Source organism: Choloepus didactylus, chromosome X (assembly GCF_015220235.1).
Source record: "Choloepus didactylus isolate mChoDid1 chromosome X, mChoDid1.pri, whole genome shotgun sequence".
In the NCBI taxonomy this organism is placed as follows: Eukaryota; Metazoa; Chordata; class Mammalia; order Pilosa; family Megalonychidae; genus Choloepus; species Choloepus didactylus.
Genome location: NC_051334.1, coordinates 66,076,042 through 66,098,083, shown reverse-complemented (window position 1 = coordinate 66,098,083; position 22,042 = coordinate 66,076,042). Strand labels below are relative to the sequence as shown.

Here is a 22,042-nt window from a genome sequence, read left to right as displayed (position 1 = left end):
TAATAATGTGGGGAAAAACCAAGAAAAAGCACAGAAGGGTGGTAGCCTTATTTGGAACACTCTTCTCCCTCCTCCTCCTCAATGAATAATTCCCTCTTTATTAAAGATGAGTTTTATGTGGGGGAGTTCATTGCCCAGGCCTCAGTTTTCCCACTCTGGAAAATGAAACTATTGTAACATTTTTTTCAAATCTACCTTAAAGAGTATTATAATGTAAACACTTCCCGAGGATGAAAACTGACGGAAAGCCCTTCTGTTTAAATACAAATTGTGGTGGGTGGAAACAGTTCCAGGCTGAGCAACAAGGTGCCTAGGGATCCAGACTTGACTTGGTCATTCAATGAGTGTGTGACACTGGGGCAGCACTTTCCTCCATCTGGGCCTCAATGTCCTTGTGAGGGTGGCTGGTCTCTCATTTCTCTATTAGATTTTCAGATTTGCTCCTCAGTGGCTCAACTGACACTATCAGTCTATCACTACTGCTTGTCATTGAGGTCTGGTAAAGGTTGGTGACCTGAAGCCTCCTGTTTAGAATTAGGCCAACCCCTTTTCTCCTTCTATAAACCACTCAACTTCTCTCTGGGGGTCCCTTTTCCACCAGAAGAAGCTGAGGCTAGGGGTTTACATGGAGACGGAGCAGGGAATGGGATATTTGGAAAGCCCTCACCACTGGTGGCTTTGTGTAAGGAGTTTGCCTCAGGTGGAGCCTGAAAACAGCCTTTTCCCCACAAACTGATAAAGACACAGGGATGCAGACCCAGCTGGTCATTTTCTCATAACTGCTCTGCTGGGATCTCCACTATTCTGGTTTGCTAATGCTGCCATTATGCAGAATACCATAAATGTATTGGCTTCTATAAAGGGGGTTTATTTGGTTACAAAGTTATAGCCCTGGGGCCATAAAGTGTCCAAATTATGTCATCAACACATATACCCTCACTGAACAAAGGCCAATGGTGTCTGGAAAACCTCTGTTAGCTGGGAAGGCACATGGCTGGTGTTTGCTGATCCTAGGTTGTGTTCCAGCTCCTCTCTCAGCTTCTGTGCATTCTTTAAAATGTTGCTCTTGAGGTTTTTGTCATCTCTTAGCTTCTCTGGAACAAACTCTGGGCTATCATCTCCAAAGTTTCAGCAAAAGTCTGCTTTCAGTGGCCATCTCCAAAATTTCTCTCTTAGCTGCTCTCCAAACTATCCCTCTCAGCTGCTCTGAGCTCCTTCTGTTTGTGAACTCTTTTACAGGACTCCAGTGATGTAATGAGACCCACCCTGAATGGATGGGGTGACATGTCCATGGAAATTATCCAATCAAAGTTCTCACCCACAGTTGATTGAGTCACATCTCCATGGAAACACTCAATCAATAGGTTCCAACCTAACCAACACTAATACGTCTGCCCCCACAAGATTGCATTAGAGAACATGGCTTTTTCTGGGAGACATAATATAACCAAACTGGCACAACTACCATCACAATTCTAGGTATTGTCAACATCACCTTTCAGTCTGTCAGTCAGTCGACTAACATTTATCAAGTCCTTTTTATGTGCTGGGCACTAAGCAAGGTACTGGTAAAACACACAGACACACATAAACACCACAGTCACAGCACAGGTTCTCAAGATCCTATAACCTATAAAGGTAATAAGATGTAGACATAATAAATGAGAATACAAGGCAGGAAACCATGAGAGATAAAAGAATTCAAAAGATTGAGAAAGATGTCTTTATTGGAAAGACCTTGGATGAAGGTGGCATTTGAGCCACTGTGCAAGTGTGGTAAGCTCCTAGACTTTGAGGTCAGCCAGACTTGGGTTTCAAAGCCAGCAAAACCCCTCTTTAATGATGTACCCTCAGATAATGGTAATTTTTAATTTTTTTCAAGTTTTATTTTATTTTATTTTTGGCTAGAAATGCATTATAGCCAAAGATGGCAATGACATTAAAAGAATTCTCCATGCTTTTCAAAATTCAAACTGCATTTCTTTAAAGAATTCCTCCAATGTGATCTCAAGAGTACATGTTTACTCCTTTTCTGGGAACTTCCTTTTCTTAGTTGTATTCTTAAAGACCCTGGGCCATGATGGGCTTGATTAGGTTTTGGGCAGTGATCAACTGCTTTGATGTTCTGGCAATAAGTATTAATCTGGCCTGCAACGAACAGCCAAACTATCTTAGCAGGGAACTGGGCAGTTAGAAGAATTTGGACAGGTCCTCCTCAGTCAAAGGGGCTGTCCTCAACTCTGGAACTGCCTATTCTCCTGCTGGCTGTGCTGTTGATGATACTGTTGTTTCTGCTGCGGCTGTTGCCTAGTATTTCTTGTGTATTTGCTATATTTAATTATATCTTGGCTAATTTTATCCACTCTGTCCAGTAACAACCACTGATTCTTTTCCAAAATGATTGTTGCAAGACTGAGCAATTCATGTTTACCTGCTACAGTCTACTATTTCTCTAGGTCCCACATTAGTATGTTTTTCAGATGTGAAATTTTTATTACAATCAGCACTTCTTCAAATGTGTTCAAGGGTAATATTTGTTTTTTTTCCAATGCTTAAGGAGATAACTCCTTTTCTTTACATACTTCCACCAGTTTAGGAATCACTCTATATGCTGTCAGAGAGAAAGAGAGACTTGGAAAGTTTTTATGGGATTGTAAATGAGAATGACAGATTCTTCAATGATGTGCTGGTAACTGATCTGAGAATCCAGGAGTGCCTGGGATACAAATGAGCCCTAGTATGTAGACTGACACCAGCCCATGTGGAGATGATCAGTGTTTACATGGTGAAGGCTTAGCATCATTTCCATCTGATATCATACTCCAAAGATTTTTAAATGTCAAAGTTGACCATTATTAGGAATATATAATCAAACTCCTCATTTGAAAACATTGCATTTTATGTTATTACTTGAAACCTATGACAGGACTACTTTGTCACTTGACCTTTGTGAACTTCAGTTCTCTCATCTGGAAAATAGGGATATTCAGACCTAATCTACAGGATTAACATGAAGATGAAATTAGAGATTGTGTGTAAAGTACTTAGTACAGGGTCCAGAACACAGGACACATTAAATCAATATTACCTGATATAGTTTCAACTATTGTTATCATTGCTTTAATTTTTATCACAGCACCACCTGCCTCTAATGCGCTCACACCAGGTTAGGTTGTATTGTTTAGGGCTGGCAGATTTATCTCTGAATGTTCAGTTTGGTTCACTCTCTCATCTTCCCTCCTGATTTTTTAGGAGAGGGATGAACCTGGAATGCCTGGAATTTTATCAAAAGGAATGTTTCATTGTCATCTTAGTCACTTGCTTTGGCCTGATTTATTCTCTAACCCAATGAGTACCCTCTCTGTGCTTCAGTTACTCTGTGCATAACATGAAGAGGGTTTGTAAAGGATTTCTTAGGATGCTTCCAGTAGCAAAATTCTATTCTTTCCATTCCAGTCTGGGAACTATTAAAACTACCTCCAGATGCCTTATAGAAAATGATATTTTCTCCAAAGGGCTTCCTAAAGTCAGGGGGGGGGAACCTCCAAAGGTTAACTAGTACACTTATCTGACCTTATGTCCAAGTAGAACCCAATCAGTTCAGAACAAGAATCGCTGCTTCTGACATTTGTAGACATGTTAGACTTTTCAGGCAGTTGCATAAATGAATGTCCTCCCTGCTCCCTTGCTGTATTATCCTAGCAAGGACAGGCAGCCTTCCAGGTAACCACAGCCCTGCCAATTGGAGGAGGCAGTTGCAGCTAAGCCCTGGGGATTTCAGACAAGTTGTGTGGAAATATTTTCAGTCTTAAAATCTTCAGAGCTCCTATCCCATTTTCTCTGACAATGTACCATCAGAAAACATCTCCTGGATGGAAAATTCTGGCCCCCTTCCCTTGTGGCTCCCTGCTTTTCACAATAACAGCCTAAGTGTATGTGTGTGTGTGCACATGGATGTGCGTGCACACACATGTGCATGTATGTGCATGAATTGGGAGAGTCAGAATGAGGCTGTAGTGACCAATTTGGTCTCTGTCATCAAGGCTTTGTGTCTGACACCATGTCCCTGATTCCTCATTGCTTTAGCACATGGATCCTGTCTTCAATTGGTTTTGATTTCAGTGCTGGCACTGTAGTCACCTTCTGCACCTTACCTTGGCAGGCAGAAAGTGTGGGTAGCAATGTGGTTTGGGTTTGGAGCAGTTAAAGCACTCTGAATGAAGTGTCTATTCCCCTCTCCCCCTTAGGGCCTGGGGCCTAGCCCAGGGCTCCACTGCTCCTCCAAGTCTAACTTTCTGGAGCAGGCCAAGCTTAGGAGATGACTGTGAGGAAACCAAAATTGGCCTAGGAACCAGCTGGTAAAAATCATCAGATGTTTGGTTTCTTCAATTATAGGTTTTCCTTGAGTTTGCCATTAAGATTAATAAATGCCCCTGGCTCTGCATGACTTCATCTCACTGAGGCCCATATCTCCTCCAAGTGATGGTCTCCAACTGACTCCACCTCCTATTCTGCAGACGGAGAAAGTGGGCATGGAAAGATTACAGAATGTTTCTCAGGGGCTATTGTGTGAGCAGGGACTCCTAAGAAAGAAAACCTCCACTTTCCTGAGTATATATATGAACTATAAACTCTAACTGAGTACATTATACTTAATAATCATCATGAATAAGAGTATGATTGCCCTGGCTTTACAGATGAGGAAGTGGGGCTTAGAGAAGTTAATTAAGTTTCAAAGGATCACCCAGCAGAAGTGGTCAAGCCGAGATTCCAATCTGCCTCATGCCCAGGCCCACATGCTTTTCAATTTATCAAGTCTCCCCACAAAAAAAAAAAACAAAAAAACCAATAAAACAATCCTAGATTCTCACAGTAGGATCCACCATATTTTAGCATGGTGGACTGATGTGCTTGAGGAAGGTTCTAGTCAGAACCAGGAGCAGTGGGGAAAGGATAGACTCAACTTTCTTTTGCTGCCCTGGGGCATCTCTAATCATTGAGTCCAGGCAGCAGAGTACCAGAGGAGGTAAGTGCTGCCCCCAGAATGATAGGCCCTTCCGTGATAATATCCTTCCAAAGGGCTCTATGTCCTTCTCATATTCTCTTCCTTCCTTTCCTTCCTTAGTGACCCTCAGGAAAAGCTCAGCTACCAGTGTTTAGCATTCTGGAAGAGGTTTAGCATCAGCATAGATCAACTGAGACCCTCTTGTTTTCAACATGGGGAAATAAGCCCAAAAACATAACCATCTTCTTTCTTCTTTTTAAAAGAGATATAAGTTCAGTTGGAATCAGTTCTGAGGAAACAAAAAGAAAAATAGAACCCTAGGCCTGGGGAGAGATCTCCAGGATAAAGCTCCTTCTCCCTGTGACATTTTTTTAAAATTCATTTTTATTGAGATACATTCACATACCATACAATCATCCACAGTATACAATCAGTTGTTCCTAGCACCATCATACAGTTGTGCATTCATCACCACAATCAATTTTTGGACATTTTCATTACTCCAAAAAAAAAAAAAGAATAAAAGTAAAAGTAAAAAAAGAACACCCAAAACATCCCATTCCCCCCATCCCCCACTGTTATCCATTTAATTTTTGTTCACATTTTTCTCCTCATCTGTCCATATACTAGATAAAGGGAGTGTGAGTTACAAGGTTTTCACAATCACATGGTAACGCCACATAAGCTATATAGTTGAACAATTGTCTTCAAGAATTAAGGCTACTGGGTTGCTGTTTAACAGTTTAAGGTATTTCCTTCTAGCTATTCCAAAACACTAAAAACTAAAAAGGGATATTTATATAATTCATAAGAATAACCTCCAGAATGACCTCTCAACTTCATTTGAAATCTCTCAGCCATGGAAGCTTTATTTTGTTTCATTTCTCTTCCCCCTTTTAGTCAAGAAGGCTTTGCTTTCTCAATCCCATGATGCTGGGTCCAAGCTATCTCCATCTCCCTGTGACTTTTTGAACCATTATTTTGGGGGGTGGGTAGTGGGGCCTCACCTAAATTTTGTGAGTGAGCACCTAATTAACCCCTTAGGTGCTAAGCTTTTATGCTTTACAGAATTTGGAAATAGGCAGAAGGCAGGGGAATCTTTAGCAGAAATGGACTCATCTGAGTGCCAGAGGTGCTAGTAGCAGGAAAGGGCTTTGCTATCTTAGAGTGGGGGAAGAAAGCTGGGGCCTCCCACCCAGAAACCATGTTCTTGCAAGCTCTCACTGCTCCAGTCACTGAAGAATATTTGGGAGCTCTTTGCCACATGGCCTTACTTTGCCCTTATTAGCTTGGGTCCCTTTCCATAGGGTTCCCTGGTCACTTAGCCCAGCCCAGGAACTAGTGATATTTTGAGTATGTATATGTCTTCCCTCTTAGGTTATTCATAACCCCCTCTGTGCCCTCATCTCCAAATCGTATTAGAGAGTGACAACCTTTGTCTGTATCTCCCCCAACATCACCCCTTCCCTGTTTTTGAAATCCTACCATATGACCCTGGGGCCCAGCAGGGAATCTATGGGGACATGAGCTTTTAAAACTTCAGTACCAACTCATGTCTAGGTTGAGATTATGATCATAGTTAAGCTGTGGGACACAGGCTGATACATGGGTACTCACTCCACCTCCAACTGTACTATGGAAGAGCCCAAGTATGTCTACAACCACAGTCCCCAATTAGACCTTCACTTTAGCAACAGCTACCTCCTCTGCTTATTCCTACTCTGACAGTGCTGAGAACCTTTAATGGATTATTTTGTATGTTTTGAGCACCCTCTAGACCATATTTCACCAATGCAGCCCCACACAGCATAGAACTTTATGGCAAATTGATAGTTTTACCAACCTAGCATGTGTTTCCCTAGGTATTTTAATTAATTGCTGCCCAAACCTCAAAGTAGAAGGTGCAGAACCTCAGGAGCATAGAAGGGTAGAGCTTGACAGGAACTTCCAGACCACCAAGTGCTTCCTTATTTTACCATAGGAACTGAGGCCCTGACAATGGAAGGGATTTACCCAAGATAGTGGCTTAATCGGGCCACACCAGTCCTAGGCAGTTGTCTAAAGAGTGCGCAGAATGAGCAGTACAGATGGGGGAATGAGGCTTTTCTCAGTAAAAAGAGCAGTAATAGCTCATATATATGAGTGATTCTTAATTGCTTTGTATTGTTCTTTATATGTACCATCTCATTTAATCTTCACAGCAATTCTCTGAGGTAAGTACTATTATAACTCCCATTTTACAAAAGGGGGAATTGAGGTACAGAAAAGTTAAGTGACTTGACCAAGTTGGCATAGCTAATAAATGGCAGAGTCAGAACTGAGACTCAGGTAGTCTGACTCCAAAGCCTACACTCTTAACCATTTTGCTGTTCTGTCTCTCCACTATCTCACCCACTCCCAGAGATTCAATCATCACTTCTTAGCTGATGACTTCTGATCTCCAACTCCAGCTTGGCTCCCCTCTTAAACTCAGATTACAAAGGTAAATCCACCATGGCCAAAAACATTTTCCTAGTGACTTCCTTATTTATGTTCTATGGAATAAATGTATTTGTCTCTTCCTTTTCTCTCTCCTTCCATTCCACATCTGATCAGTCACTAAGTTCATATTTCTTCCCGTTCAGCTAAGTAGCCTAGTTTTTTTTCTTTCATTTCCACTTGAACTGCCATTAACCTAGGTCTCTGTTGCCCTGTATTTGTACAATTGATTTCTTTTTAAACTCAAGCTCAGGAATTCACACATCGCTTTTGGATTTCATCTTGTTGGTTTCCATTTATTGGTCTATTGTTCAACTCCCTTTAAATATGTTTGTATGACCAGATAAATACACCAAATTATAGTGTCTTCCAGTTCAAATTTTCCAACTAAACCACAAAGATTTCCTGAGAAACTTTACTTTGTGTATATAATTTAGTTTTGCCTGAACCGTTTGAAAGTAAGCAGCAGATATTATGACACTTTACCCTTAAATATTTTACAGCTTTTAAAAGTGAGCACATTCTCCCACACAGACATAATATTATTAACAATAATTCTATGATATCTTCTAATATATAGTCCACATTCAAATTTCCCCAGTACATCCAGAAAATGTCTTTTATAAGCTGGAAATTTTGAACCATAATCCAAGGTTCACACATTGCATTTCATTATATTTCTCTCATCTAGAAAAGTTCCCTCACCATTCCCTGTGCCCCACCCCTCATCCATGACATTAATATTTTGAATACACCAAGCCAGTTATCTCATAGAATGTCCCATATTCTGGGTTTCTTTGATTGTTTCCTCATTTAATTTGTTCCTATATTCTCTGTAAGTCCTGTAAAACTGGAAGTTGGGTCTAGAGGAATGAATAGATTCAGATTACAGTTTTGGCAAGAATAATTCATAGGTGGTGCTGGTATTTAATATTGTACACCACATAAGGAGACACAGACATAAAAGGGCCCCATAAGTGATATTAAGCTCAATCACTAAATTAAGGTGGTGACCACTATATCTTTCCTTTTCAGTGACAGCTTCTTAATGAAGATACCTCCATTCCTGTTAAACATCATTGTGTAAACCCCTTTGAGCACTGGTTGTAGTCCTTTTAGGTTCACCCTTCTGATGCTTTCCTGCACTGCTAGCATCAAAATAAGTTATTTCCTTCTAACACTGGAGGAATTCAGTGATGGCCAGAAAAGGGGAAAGAAACCTCCTGAAAGACAGAAGGATTGAGCTGGGCCTGGAAAATGGACAAGGTTTGAATAAATTGAGGGCAGCTATGAGGACATTCCAGGAGGGGAGAACAACATGACTAAATGTGTGGTGGCAGGAATGAGTATAGAACTGTAAGTGTCCAGCTTACTGAAGAAGAAATGCCTGCTATGGAGGAGTAGGAAGAAAAGAGGAAAAATAATATGGTGCCATTTTAGAAAGTAGCTGGAATTCCAGGCTGAGGAATTGAGATGTCTAAGGGTAATCAAAACTGAGTCTTGGGTGACATCATCAACATGGTGACATAAACAGCTACTGAAAACTTCTCTCCAGAGATTCAATGAAAAAAGGACAATTCTGAATTGTTTAAAACTCTGGAGGAGGCTATAGACTGGAGAAAGATGTAAATGCTGAATTGAAGAAAGAGAAGAAATATCAGGTAGGAATTTTCCATCCTGGACCAGATGGTCAGCTCCCCTCCCCTCCCCCTCACTCATTCTCCATGTGGGAAAGGCACAGAATCAGCAGATGGGAACCCTCCCACCAGGGACATAGATTTTAAAATGTCAGCAGTGTACATGTGGGAAAGCAAATGAATGTCAACCATGTAGAAATTTGAAAAAGGGATGGTATTCAGGAAAAAACATAATCAAAGCAAACTGGAGTCTATGGTCAACAGTAACATTGTAATATACCTTCATTAAATGTAACAAAGGCAATACGCCAATGCTAAATGTATATGAGAAGGGGATATAGGGGAGTAATATGGGATTCTTGGTAGTGGTGTTATTTGCTGTCCTTAGTAGTATATTGTCTTGTATGACATGTTATTTTTCTTTTTATCATTTTTTCTTATTGCTAAAAAAAAAAAACAATTTTTCTTGTAGTAATCAGTATGTTCAAATGCTGATTGTGGTGATAAATGTACAACTTTATGATGATACCATGAACAACTGATTGTACACTGTGGATAAATGTATGGTATATGAATATAACTTTATAAAATTGTAGGAAAATATATATATAGGAGTAAAAGTGTTGGAGAAAACATGGTGAGAGCAATGATGCCTCACTAATATGGACTAACTACAATGTGTAAACTCAGAATTGAATCTTAGAACATAGCCTAACGTGGACACAATAATTGTAATAGTCCCAAGATTGTAAGCTCTTACAGCAGTTAACTCTATCCCTGAATTGTAAGGCCTATCTCTAAACTTTAAGATGCTGATCCCCTAGCATATGTTGTCACAAACATTGGGACTGGCAGTTTGATGTGCTGAGCCCTCAAGCATGGGACTTGCCCTTATGAAGCTCATTACCACAAAGGAAAGTCTAAAGTTGTATGTAATGGTGCCCAAGAGTCTCCCCCTGAGTACCTCTTTGTTGCTCAGATGTGGCCCTCTCTCTCTCTAACTGAGCCATCTCGACAGGTGAACTCGCTGCCCTCCCCCCTACGTGGGACCCAACTCCCAGGGGTGTAAATCTCCCTGGCAATGCAGAATATGACTCCCGGAGATGAATGTGGACCCGGCATCGTGGGACTGAGAGTATCTTCTTGACCAAAAGGGGGATGCAAAATGAGACAAAATAGTTTCAGTGGCTGAGAGATTCCAAATGGAGTCGAGAGGTCACTCTGGTGGACATTCTTATGCACTATATAGATAACACCTCTTAGGCTTTAATGTATTGGAATAGCTAGAAGTAAATACCTGAAACTACCAAACTCCAACCCAGCAGTCTGGACTCCTGAAGACAATTATATAATAATGTGGATTACAAGGGGTGACAGTGTGATTGTGAAGACCGTGAGGATCACACCCCCTTTACCTAGTGTATGGATGAGTGGAGGAATGGGGATAAAAACTAAAGGACAAATGGGGTGGGATGGGGGGATGATTTGGGTGTTTTTTTTCACTTTTATTTTTTATCTTGTTCTGGTTCTTTCTGATATAAGGAAAATGTTCAGAGATAGACTGTGGTGATGAACGCATAACTATGTTATCATACTGTGGACAATGGATTGTATATCATGGATGATTGTATGGTGTGTGAATGTATTTCAATAAAACTGAATTTAATAAAAAAAAAATGTCAGCAGTGTAAAATACCCTCACTGTTTGAAGACCCAGGGGAAAGGGGAGGACATTTCAAGGCCCAGATCAGTGAAGGACAAAGAAACTGAGAAAACATGGACAGAGAGGTGTTTCCAGCCCTGGGTCTGAAAGCCCTTCCCCCAATCTTTGAGGGAAGCAGCAACCAGCATCCATGCTTCCAGGCAGACCAGCCTCTGAGGATGATTAAATTACCAAACAGCGCCATCTGCTGGAGAGACCAGAAAGTGCAAGGACACTTTCTTAAGAACATAGGAGTTGGTCTACATGCCCTGTATGGAATCCTGGTCCTGTTTTGGCTGAGAAAAGGGAAGGTCCAACTGTTAAGCAGGGCCTCATAATAAACCCAGGTCTTGCTAGCCAGTAGAAAATAGAGTACCACTGGAAGCCAGCAGATTTGTATTACCACACACAGTGAACTTGCTGGGGTGCCCAGTGCGTACCCCCCATCTATGTGGCAGGCCATGGTGGGTGCCTGATTTGGGGGAGAAGACTGGGGGCAGAGCCAATCTGAAAACTGGCCAGAGAGAGAAAAAAGAAAAGATAGAGACCAAAGTCAACCAAGTAAACTTTAGGCAAAAGAGAGAAAACAACCTCCAGAATAAACCAACCAAGAAAGTCAGATGCTGAGGCACCAGGAAAAAATCACAAGCCACATAGGTAACTGGAAGATATGGCCCAGAAAAAGGAAGAAACTAACATTTCAACTGAGATTCAGAAGTTGAAACAACTATTTATAGATGTCCAAACAAATCTTTTAAATCAAATCAATGAGGTGAGAAAGCATATGACAAAAGAGATGAAGGATATAAAGAAGACACTGGGTGATCATAAGGAAGAATTTGTAAGCTTGAAAAAACAAATGGCAGAACTATGAATGAAAGCCACAACAGAAGAGATGAAAAATACAATGGAGACATACAACAGCAGACTTGGAGAGGCAGAAGAAAGGATCAGTGAGATGGGTGACAGGACATCTGAAATCCTGCACACAAAGGAACAGATAGGGAAAAGAATGGGAAAATATGAACAGGGTCACAGGAAAATGAATGACAACATGAAGCACACAAATATATGTGTTATAGGTGTCCCAGAAGGAGAAGAGAAGGGAAAAGTGACAGAAAGAATAATAGGGGAAATAATCAATGAAAATTTCTCAACTCTTATGAAAGACATAAAATTACAGGTCAAAGAAACACAGAATAACCCAAACAGAATTAATACAAATAGACCTACTCCAAGACACATACTAATCAGATTTTCAAATGCCAAAAGCAAAGAGAGAATTCTGAAAGTAGCAAGAGAAAAGTAATCCATCACATGCAAGAGAAGCTTGATAAGACTAAGTGTGGTTCTCTCAGCAGAAACCATGGAGGCTAGAAGGCAGTGGTATGACATATTCAAGATACTGAAAGAGAAAAACTGCCAACCAAGAATCCTATATCTGGCAAAACTGTCCATCCAAAATGAGGAAGAGTTGAAAATATTTACAGATAAACAGACACTGAGAGAGTTCATGAACAGGAGACCTCCTCTACAGGAAGTGCTAAAGGGAGTGCTACAGACAGGAAAAGGCAGGAGACAGAGGTTTGGAGAATAGTGTAGAAATGAAGACATCAGGAGATAGAAAGAGGGTAGAAATCAGGCATTTGATGTTGAAGTAGTATAGAATGCTCTAAAGAATTGATTGTGTAGCTCTAGAAATGGATAGCACAATACTGTGTGATGGTAGCACAATATTGTAAGTACACTGAAAAGAGGACTCTGAATACAGTTGAAAGAGGAAGGTTAGGGGTTTGCATGACACCAGAAGGAAAGATAGGAGATAAAGACTGGGACTCTATAACTTAGTGAAACCTAGATTGGTCAATGAGTGGGATTAAATGTACAAATATAAGAACGTTTTTTGCATGAAGGTGCAGCAAGAAGGAATGAAGTTATGAGGTATACAATGAAGTGAATGGACCATGAGGATAGTAGGTTGAGTGAAATACACCAGAAATGAAAAGACAAAGATTATAATGCCTCACTAATATGAACTAATAACAATGTGTAAACTTGACAATTGAATCTAGGAGCATGGATTATAAGGGGAAGGCTTATGTAATGGTTTCTAGATTCTAAGTTCTTACAACAGTCACATTTATTCATGAGTTATAACAGTTATTTCTAAATTTTGAGATTCTGAGCTGTTTGCGTGTGACATGTTTGGTCCATGGAGCCTCAGGTGTCTGTGTGGAACCTAGAACACAGAATCAGACTTCAGCAGCTGTGAATGTTGGCATTGCCCCATGAATTAATTGGTAAAGAGGCTGAAAAGGATACCAAACCTTGATTGGACATGTGAACAAAATAGACTTTGTTGAGATGTGGGTAGATCAGACTAAAAGGTAGAGGATGATATTAACCATGTTTTAAAACTTTGGCTTCTATGTGGGACCAAAGGAAGAGATGTTTATATGGTGCAAAATCTGTATTTTCTGTAGCACACTATATAATTTAACTTGTATGGTCAGTTTACTCAAATGCCATAATTACATGGAACCTTTACTAGAGTTAGACCTTGTTGTTTGTACAGGTTAGCATGAAGCCCCTATACAACCCAGAGTAATTTGGGCAGACAATAAAAAGTATTTGCAAAGCCCCCTTGAAGGACTGTGGAAAAATATGGAAATATTAAACTTCCCCAGCTGGGGAATTCCTGATATTCTCACAAGCATTGGGACCACCAGCTTAGTAGGCCAAGCCCTTGATCTTGGGGCTTGCCCTTATAAAGTTTGTTACTGCAAAGAAGAGGCTAATCCTACTCATAATTGTGCCTAAGAGTCACCCCCAGGGGACCTCTTTTGTTGCTTAGATGTGGCCTCTCTCTCTAAGCCAACTTTGCAGGTAAACTTACTGCCCCTCCCCTCTACATGGCACATGACTCCTGGGGTATAAATTATAAATCTCCCTGGCAATGTGGAACATGACTCCCAGGTATGAGCCTGGACCCTTCATTTTGTGATTGAGAAAGCCTTCTGGACCAAAAGTGGGAAGAGAATTGAAACAAAATAAAGTTTCAGTGACTGAGAGATATCAAATGGAGTCAAGAGGTCATTCTGGGGGTAAGTCTTATGTGATTGTATATATATGTATATATATATATATCCCTTTTTAATTTTTAGTTTATTATAATAGTTAGAAGGAAATATCTGAAACTGTTGAACTGCAATCAAGTATCCTTGATTCTTGAAGGTGAGCATATAACTATAAAGCTTTTATGGTGTGATCCTGTGATTATGAAAACCTTATGGCTCACACTCTCTTTACCCAGTATATGGACAAATGAGTAGAAAAATGGGGACAAAAAGTAAATGAATAATGTGGAGGAGTGGGGTATGAGATGTTTTGGGTATTCTTTTTACTTATATTTTTATTTTTTTGAGTAATGAAAATGTTCAAAAATTGATTGTGGTGATGAATGAAAAGCTATACTGTGAACAGTTGTTTTATACTGTGGATGATTGTATGATATGTGAATATATTTCAATTAAATTTTTTTAAAAAAGTAAATGAGGGGGAGGAGGGGTATGGGATGCTTTGAGTGTTCCCTTTTATTTTTATTCTTAATTTCATTTTTATTTTTTGGAGTAATAAAAATGTTCAAAAATTGCATTGTTGAATGCACAACTATTTGATGAAACTGTGAACAATTGTACACTTTGGATGATTGTATGGTATGCAAATCTATTTCAGTAAAATAACCTTAAAATGTCTAAAAAAAAACCCTAAGGATCCCATGAATTGCCTCAAGCAAGATGTAGTCTCCTATCAGCAAATGTTAGGATGTCACAAGAAGGCTCCTTCTTGACTCCTGGGCTTTTAGCATCCTCTTCCTGTAACATAGTAGGCACTCAAATAAATGCAAATCTCTCTCACTTTGTCTGTGGGGTATGAGGTCAGGGTGAGGTCAACTTTTTCCTAATTCAGCAGACCACTTCTCATGTAAGTATGCCAATCACTCAGATATGTGGAGGCAATTCCCCAAGGCCTTTCTCTCACATTTTCATTCTTTGGAGATAACCCAAGAGGATCCTAAGTCCTCCAAGAAGCCTACAGTATATTATTACATTAACCTCAACACCAAGACAAACAAGGTCTTGTTTATTTGTTTGTGTATTAGATTTATATTGCTGCATAACAAATTACCACAAACTTAGAGACTTATAACACCATTCATTTATTTGCTCATGGTTCCATAGGTCAAAAATATAGCTTGACTGAATTCTTTGTTCAGGGTACCACAAGGCTGGAATCAAGGTGTTGTTCATATTGGGTTCTTGTCTGGAGACTTGGGAAGAAAATCTGGAGGAAAATTCTTCAAAGTATTCAGTTCCTTACTGTTGGAGAACTGAGGTCTCAATTTCTTTGCTGTCTTTCAGGTACTAGAAGTCACATTCCAGTCCTTCCTGTGGCTCCCTCCATCTTCAAGGCAGCAAGGGCATGTCATATCCTTTTTGGGTGTTGAATCTCTGATGTCCTCTTCTGCCACCAGTCTAAGAAAACTGTCTGCTATTAAGGGGCTCACATGATTAGGTCAGGCCTACCTGGCTCATCTTCCCTTCTTAGAAACAACTGTTCCATATAACATGACCTAATCATGGGGTACAATTCATTCTATTCATAGACCCAGGAATTATGTGGGGCTTGTATAATGGGAGGTGGGATGGGAAATACTGAGCACCTTCTTAGATTTCTGCCTGCCACTTTCCTCCCTCTGGCTCCTAAAGATTCACATGCCTCTAAAATACAACATAAGTTCACCCCCTCCCAAGGTCTCCCAAAATCTCATCTAAAGAGAACATCACCTCAAGTCCAAAATCTCATGAACTAAATCAGATGCATATGGGGCTCCTGGGTAAAATCTGTTAAATACAATTCCTGGGGCACAATTCCTCTCCATCTATGAACCTGTAAATCTAAATAAACAAATTATCTGCTCACAATATTCCCAACATACAATGCTAAGACAAGGATAAGATAATTGTTATAGACATTTGGGTTTATAAAGGGGGAAAATGAAATGTAAAAAGGAGTCACCAGTCCAAACAGTTTTGAATTTCAACTGGGCAAACTTTAGCTAATGTTTCTTGATTAGGTTTCAAGTTCTGAAAACAATCCTCCTTGGCTCTCAGCTCTGCACTCTGAGCTCTTGGTTCTACCCTCTGAGCTCTTAGTTCCACCATACGTCATCCTTCTTTTTTCATGAAAGGTAAAAGTTTTTAATTTTATCAGCCTGCTTCCTGCCAGTAGAATTTTAGGGGTCATCTTAGCCTTGAAAACCTTTTTCCTCATGCTTCCTTTATTCATTCTGTGGACAGATGAGTAGAAGAGTGGGGACAAAAATTAAATGAGTAATAAGGGTGGATGGTGTGGTATGGTTTCTTTTGGGCATTCTTTTTCACTTTTATTTTTATTTTGGGAGGTTAATATATGTGTTCAAGGCCTGATTGTGGTGATGAATGCACAGCTATGTTATGATATTGTGAACACTTTATTGTACAGTGTGGATGATTGTGTGGTTTGTGAATATATCTCAATAAAATTGCAGGGGGAAAGCATAGAAAAAGAGAAAGTTGCAGGGGGTGTCATGCCTCCATGTAGGGTTTCTCATTACTGTAGTATTAAACAGATTTTGGAAACTTAAAATGTATTGGTTTTTTAAAAATCAGCAGTTAAAAACATGTATTTGAAGACAATCTAAGATGGTGGCACAGAGAAGAGTGGAAGCTAGTTAGTTCCCCTGGAGCAAATAATGAACAACCAGGAGCAACTAGTAAATAATCCAGAATATCTGCAGAGGGACAAGCATGACCATCCACTCATCATACACCAACCTGAATTTGGAGGAATACCTGAGACTGCAGCATAAAACCTGTAAGTAAAAACTGCAGATCCAAGCTGGTTGTCCCCTCCCCCCACAGCCTGAGTGGCAAAGCCTCATGGTGCTAGAGAGAAGCTCTCTCCCAGCAAGTGAATATAACTCAGCTGAGCTCCAACTGGGGTTTTAAATAACAAACATTGTCTGCTTGCTATGAGCTATGAAACCTCAACAAGCAGACAGAGGCTTTGGGTGATGACTGACCTTCGAGAGCCAGAGGGTGACCATGGACTGGCCTTGAAGGGGGCTTTCTGTCCCTGTTTTGGCTCAGTGGAGGAAGCCTCAGCCATTTTCAGTTCCCAGTGCTCTGACCCAGACAAAGGTGGAGCTAGCACAGGCAGAGTCTATTCAAATGCTAATGACATCTCCCTAGGGGGTTTATCTTCCCTAAGAGGAAAGGGGTGGGGCCCAGCTCTACTACCTGCCTTCCATTCAGAACCAGACCCTAGAGCCTGGGGGAAAACAGCCATGGGTCACACCTCCTTACACCAGACTGGAATTACAGGCTGACAGGCACCACCTGCTGTGCAGAAAAGCAGAATGACCTGAGGCATCACAGGGTGTATCTATTTTCTAAGACACACCCTCAGGGAAAATGGATATTGAGTATTTCTTCCTTCTGGGACCTGAGCTCATTCTGGTCTGGGAAAACCTGATTGGGGTAACCAAGGAAACCATGCCTAGATAACAGAAAACTACAAACTACACTAAGAGAAACGAATATATGGCCCAGCCAAAGGAACAAACTTACACTTCAACTGAGATACAGGAATTGAAATAACTAATAGTAAGTCAATTCAAAAAGTTTTGGGAAGATATGGCAAAACAGATGAACCATATAATGAAAACACTGGGCATACATAATGTAGAAATTGAAAGTTCAAAAAACCAATTGGCAGAATCTATGGAAATGAAAGGCAGAACACAAGAGATGAAAGACACAATGGAAACATACAACAGCAAATCTCAAGAGACAGAAGAAAACACTCAGGAACTGGAGAATAAGGCACCTAAAACCTACACACAAAAGAACAGATAGAGAAAAGAATGAAAAAATATGAGCAATGTCTCTGGGAACTTAAGGACAAAATGAAAAACAAGAATGTACATGTCATTGGTGTCCCAGAAGGAGAAGAGAAGAGAAAAGGGTCAGAAGCAATAACAGAGGAAATAATCAATGAAAGTTTCCCATCTCTTATGAAAGACATAAAATTACAGATCCAAGAAGTGCAGTGTACCCCAAACAGAATAGATCTGAAAAGGCCTATGCCAAGACACTTAATAATCAGATTATCAAATGTCAAAGATAAAAAGGGAATCTGAAAGCAGCAAGAGAAAAGCAATCCATCACATACAAAGGAAGCTTGATAAGACTATGTGCAGATTTCTCAATAGAAACCATGGAGGCAAGAAGGAAATGGTGTGATATATTTAAGATACTGAAAGATCAAAACCACCAACCAAGAATCCTATATCTGGCAAAACCATCCTCCAAATATGAGGGAGAGCTTAAAATATTCTCTGACAAACAGACAATGACAGAGCTTTTGAACAAGATACCTGCTCTACAAGAAACACTAAAGGAAGCACTGCAGAGAGAAAGGAAAAGACAGGAGTGGGAAATTTGGAACACAATTTTGGGAGATAGTAGCACAGCAATGTAAGTATACTGAAGAAAGATGACTGTATGGTTGAAAGAGGAAGGTTGGGAGCATGTGGGACACCAGAACAAAGATGAAGGATAAAGACTGGGACTGTGTAACTCAGGGAAACCTAGGGTGCTCAATTATTGTAATAAAAGGTACAAATATGTTTTTACATGAGGTAGAACAAATGAATGCCAACATTGCAAGGTGCTAAAAATAGGGTGGAATTGGGGGGAAATACAATCAATGCAAACTAGAGACTATAATTTATGGAAACATTGTATTATGTTTCCTTTAATATAACAAAGGCAATATACCAAAGCTAAGTGCATATTTTGGGTTGTGGAATAGGGGACGGGTATGGGACTCCTGACATTGGTGATGTTGTCTGACTCTTTATTCTACTTTAGGTTAATGCTATCTTTCCTTTTGTTGATTTTTAGCTGTCAAGTTTTGTTCTTTTTTTGTTTTTCTCTCTTTCTCTTTTATTTTTCTTTTGTCTCTCTGCCTTCTTTGACTCTTCCTCCTTCTTTGTGGAAGAAATGGGGATGTCCTTATATAGATAGTGGCAATGGTGCTGAATACATAAATATATCACCATACAGGGAGCCAGTGGTTGTTTGCTTAGGATGTAATGCATAGTGTGTGAACAAAACCATCTTAAAAGAAATGGGTTGATGAGAAAACCTTGAGGACACTATATTGAGTGAAATAAGACAGACCCATAAAGACAAATATTGCAGGGTCTCACTGATATGAACTAATTATCATATGTAAACTCATAGACATGAAATATAAGTTACCAGGTTATAGAACAATGCTAAAGAATGAGGAGTGGTTGCTTATTATGAGCAGAATGTTCAACAAGGGTGAACTTAAACATTTGGAAATGGACAGGGGTGATGGTAGCATGTTGTGAGAACAAGTAACAGTGCTGAATGGTGTGGTGGAAGCAGGAAGTTTAGAGTCATGTATGCCACAGAAGGAAAGTTGGAGGTTAAAATACGGGAATGTATAAAACAGTGAATGTTGTGGTGGACAATGTCCGTGATTAAATATACAAATGTTAGAAATCGCTTTCACAAACTAGAACAAATGTATGACACTATAACTAGATGTTAATAATAGAGAGGCATATAGGAAAAAATATGTACCTATTACAAACTATATACTACAGTTAGTAGTATTTTAACATTCTTTCATCAATGGTAACAAATGTACTATACCAAAACTATGAATCAGTACTGGAGGGGGTGTGGTTAGGGGCATGGGAGGATTTGAGTTTTCTTTTTTTGTCTTTATTTCTTTTCTGGAGTAATGAAAATGTTCTAAAAGTTGAAAAAAATTAATTGTGGTGTTGGATGCACAGCTGTATGATGGTACCATGGGAAATTGATTGTACACTTTGGATCTTTGGATAGTTGTATGGTATGTGAACCATCTCAATAAAATATATATATATATATATATATATATATATATATATATATAAAACAAAAACATATTTGAGTTATTTGAAAAATTTGAATATGAATTGGATTCTAGATAATATTAAAGAACTTCAAAAATTTTATGTTGTGATTGCCTGAGGATCCTTTGTCTTTTAAATGCATGACTAATTATTTCTGAAATATGAATTTTATGGCATAAAGTTATTTTTGATATATGTATTATTTATGAGAAATAGTCCTGGCCTAAAAAATGAGGGAGAGTTTAAAATATTTTTAGACAAACAGACACTGAGAGAGTTTGTGGACAAGAGACCTGCTCTACAAGAAATAACAAAGGGCATACTACCAGAAAATAGTAAAAGACAGGATAGAGGGGTTTGGAGAAAACTGTAGTAATGAACACTATTAATAAGGGTAAAAAGTGAGAGAGAGAAGCTGTAGGGAAGAGAAATGAAACAAAATAGAGTTTCAGTGGCAAAGAGATTTCAAATAGAGTTGAGAGGTCATTCTGGAGGATATTCTTATAGTTTATATAGATATTCTTTGTTAGTTTTTAGTATATTGGAATAGCTAGAAAGAAATACCTGAAACTGTCAAACTGTAATCTAGTAGTCTTGATTCTTGAAGATGATTGTATAACTATATAGCTTTTGCTGTGTGACTGTGTAATTGTGAAAATGTTGTGATTGACACTCCTTTTATCCAGTGTCTGGACAGATGGTAAGAAAACAAAGACAAAAATAAATAAATAAATAATAGGGGCAGATAAGGGGTATGAGGTGTTTTGAGTGTTATTTTTTATTTTAATATTTATTTTTTGGAGTAATGCAAATGTTCAAAAATTGATTGCAGTGATGAATGCACAACTCTATGATGATATTATGAACCATTGACTGTACACTTTGAATGATTATCTGGTATGTGAATATATATCAGTAAAATTAAAAAAAAATTACAGACCAATTTCCTTATGACTATAGATGTGAAAATCCTCAGCAAAATATACTAACTAGTAGAATTCAACAGCATATTATGATTATACACCATGACCAAGTGGTATTTATCCCAGTAATGCAATTCTGGCTCAACATAAAAACAAACAAACAATGTAATACAGCACATTAATAGAATGAAGGAAAATACTACATCATAATCTCAATTGAATCAGACAAGGCAGTTGACAAAATCCAACAAACTTTCTTGATAAAAACACTCAAAAATAGGAATGGAAGGAAATTTCCTTAACATGATAAAGGACATTTATGAAAAACCCACAACTGGTATTATACTTAATGGAAAAAGTTTGAAAGCTTTTTCAGGAACAGCGAAGGATGACCTATTTTACTATCACCATTTAACATTTTACTATAAGTTCTAGCCAGAGCAATTAAGCAATTAAAATAAATAAAGGGCATCCAAATTGAAAAGGAAAAAGTAAAACTATCTCTATAGGCAGATGACATGATCCTTTATATAGAAAACCCCCCAAAATCCACAAAACTATTGCAGCTAATAAATGAATTCAGTAATGACAAACAAAATTCAATTGTGTTTCTATACACTAGAAATGAAGAATCTGAAATGGAAATTAAGAAAACAATTCCATTTACAACAACATTTAAAAGAATAAAATATCTAGATATGTATTTAACCAAGAAGGTGGAAGACTTGTACAATGAAAACTACAAAACATTAGTGGAATAAACTAAACAAAGCCTAAATAAATAGCAAGGCATCTTGTGTTCATTGATTGGAAGACTTAATTTGATTAAGATATCAATACTACCCAAAGTGATCTACGGATTCAATGCAATCCCTATCTAAATTTCAGTAGCCTTTTTTTCAGAAATGGAAAAGCTGATCTTTAAATGCACATGGAATTATGAGGGTCTCTGAATAGCCAAAATACTCTTGAAAAAGAGGATCAGACTTGTAGGTCTCACACTTCCCAATTTCAAAATTTACTACAAAGCCACAGTAATCAGAACAGTGTGATACTGTCTTAAGGATAGACATATAGACCAATGGAACAGAAATGAGAGTCAAGAAATGAACACACACATCTGTGGCCAACTAAATTTTGACCAGAGTGCCAAGTACATTTAATGGGCAGTCCCTTCAACAAATGATGCTGGGAAACTGGATATCCACATAGAAAGGAATGAAGTTGAACCCCTTAAAAAATTAACACAAAATGGATCAA

The 22,042-nt window shown here is 38.9% G+C and overlaps 1 pseudogene; it reads right to left on the bottom strand.

The window, feature by feature from the left end:
• Window positions 1-2,049: 2,049 nt before the first annotated feature.
• Window positions 2,050-22,042, bottom strand: part of LOC119522182 — a 78,637-nt pseudogene continuing 58,644 nt past the window's right edge.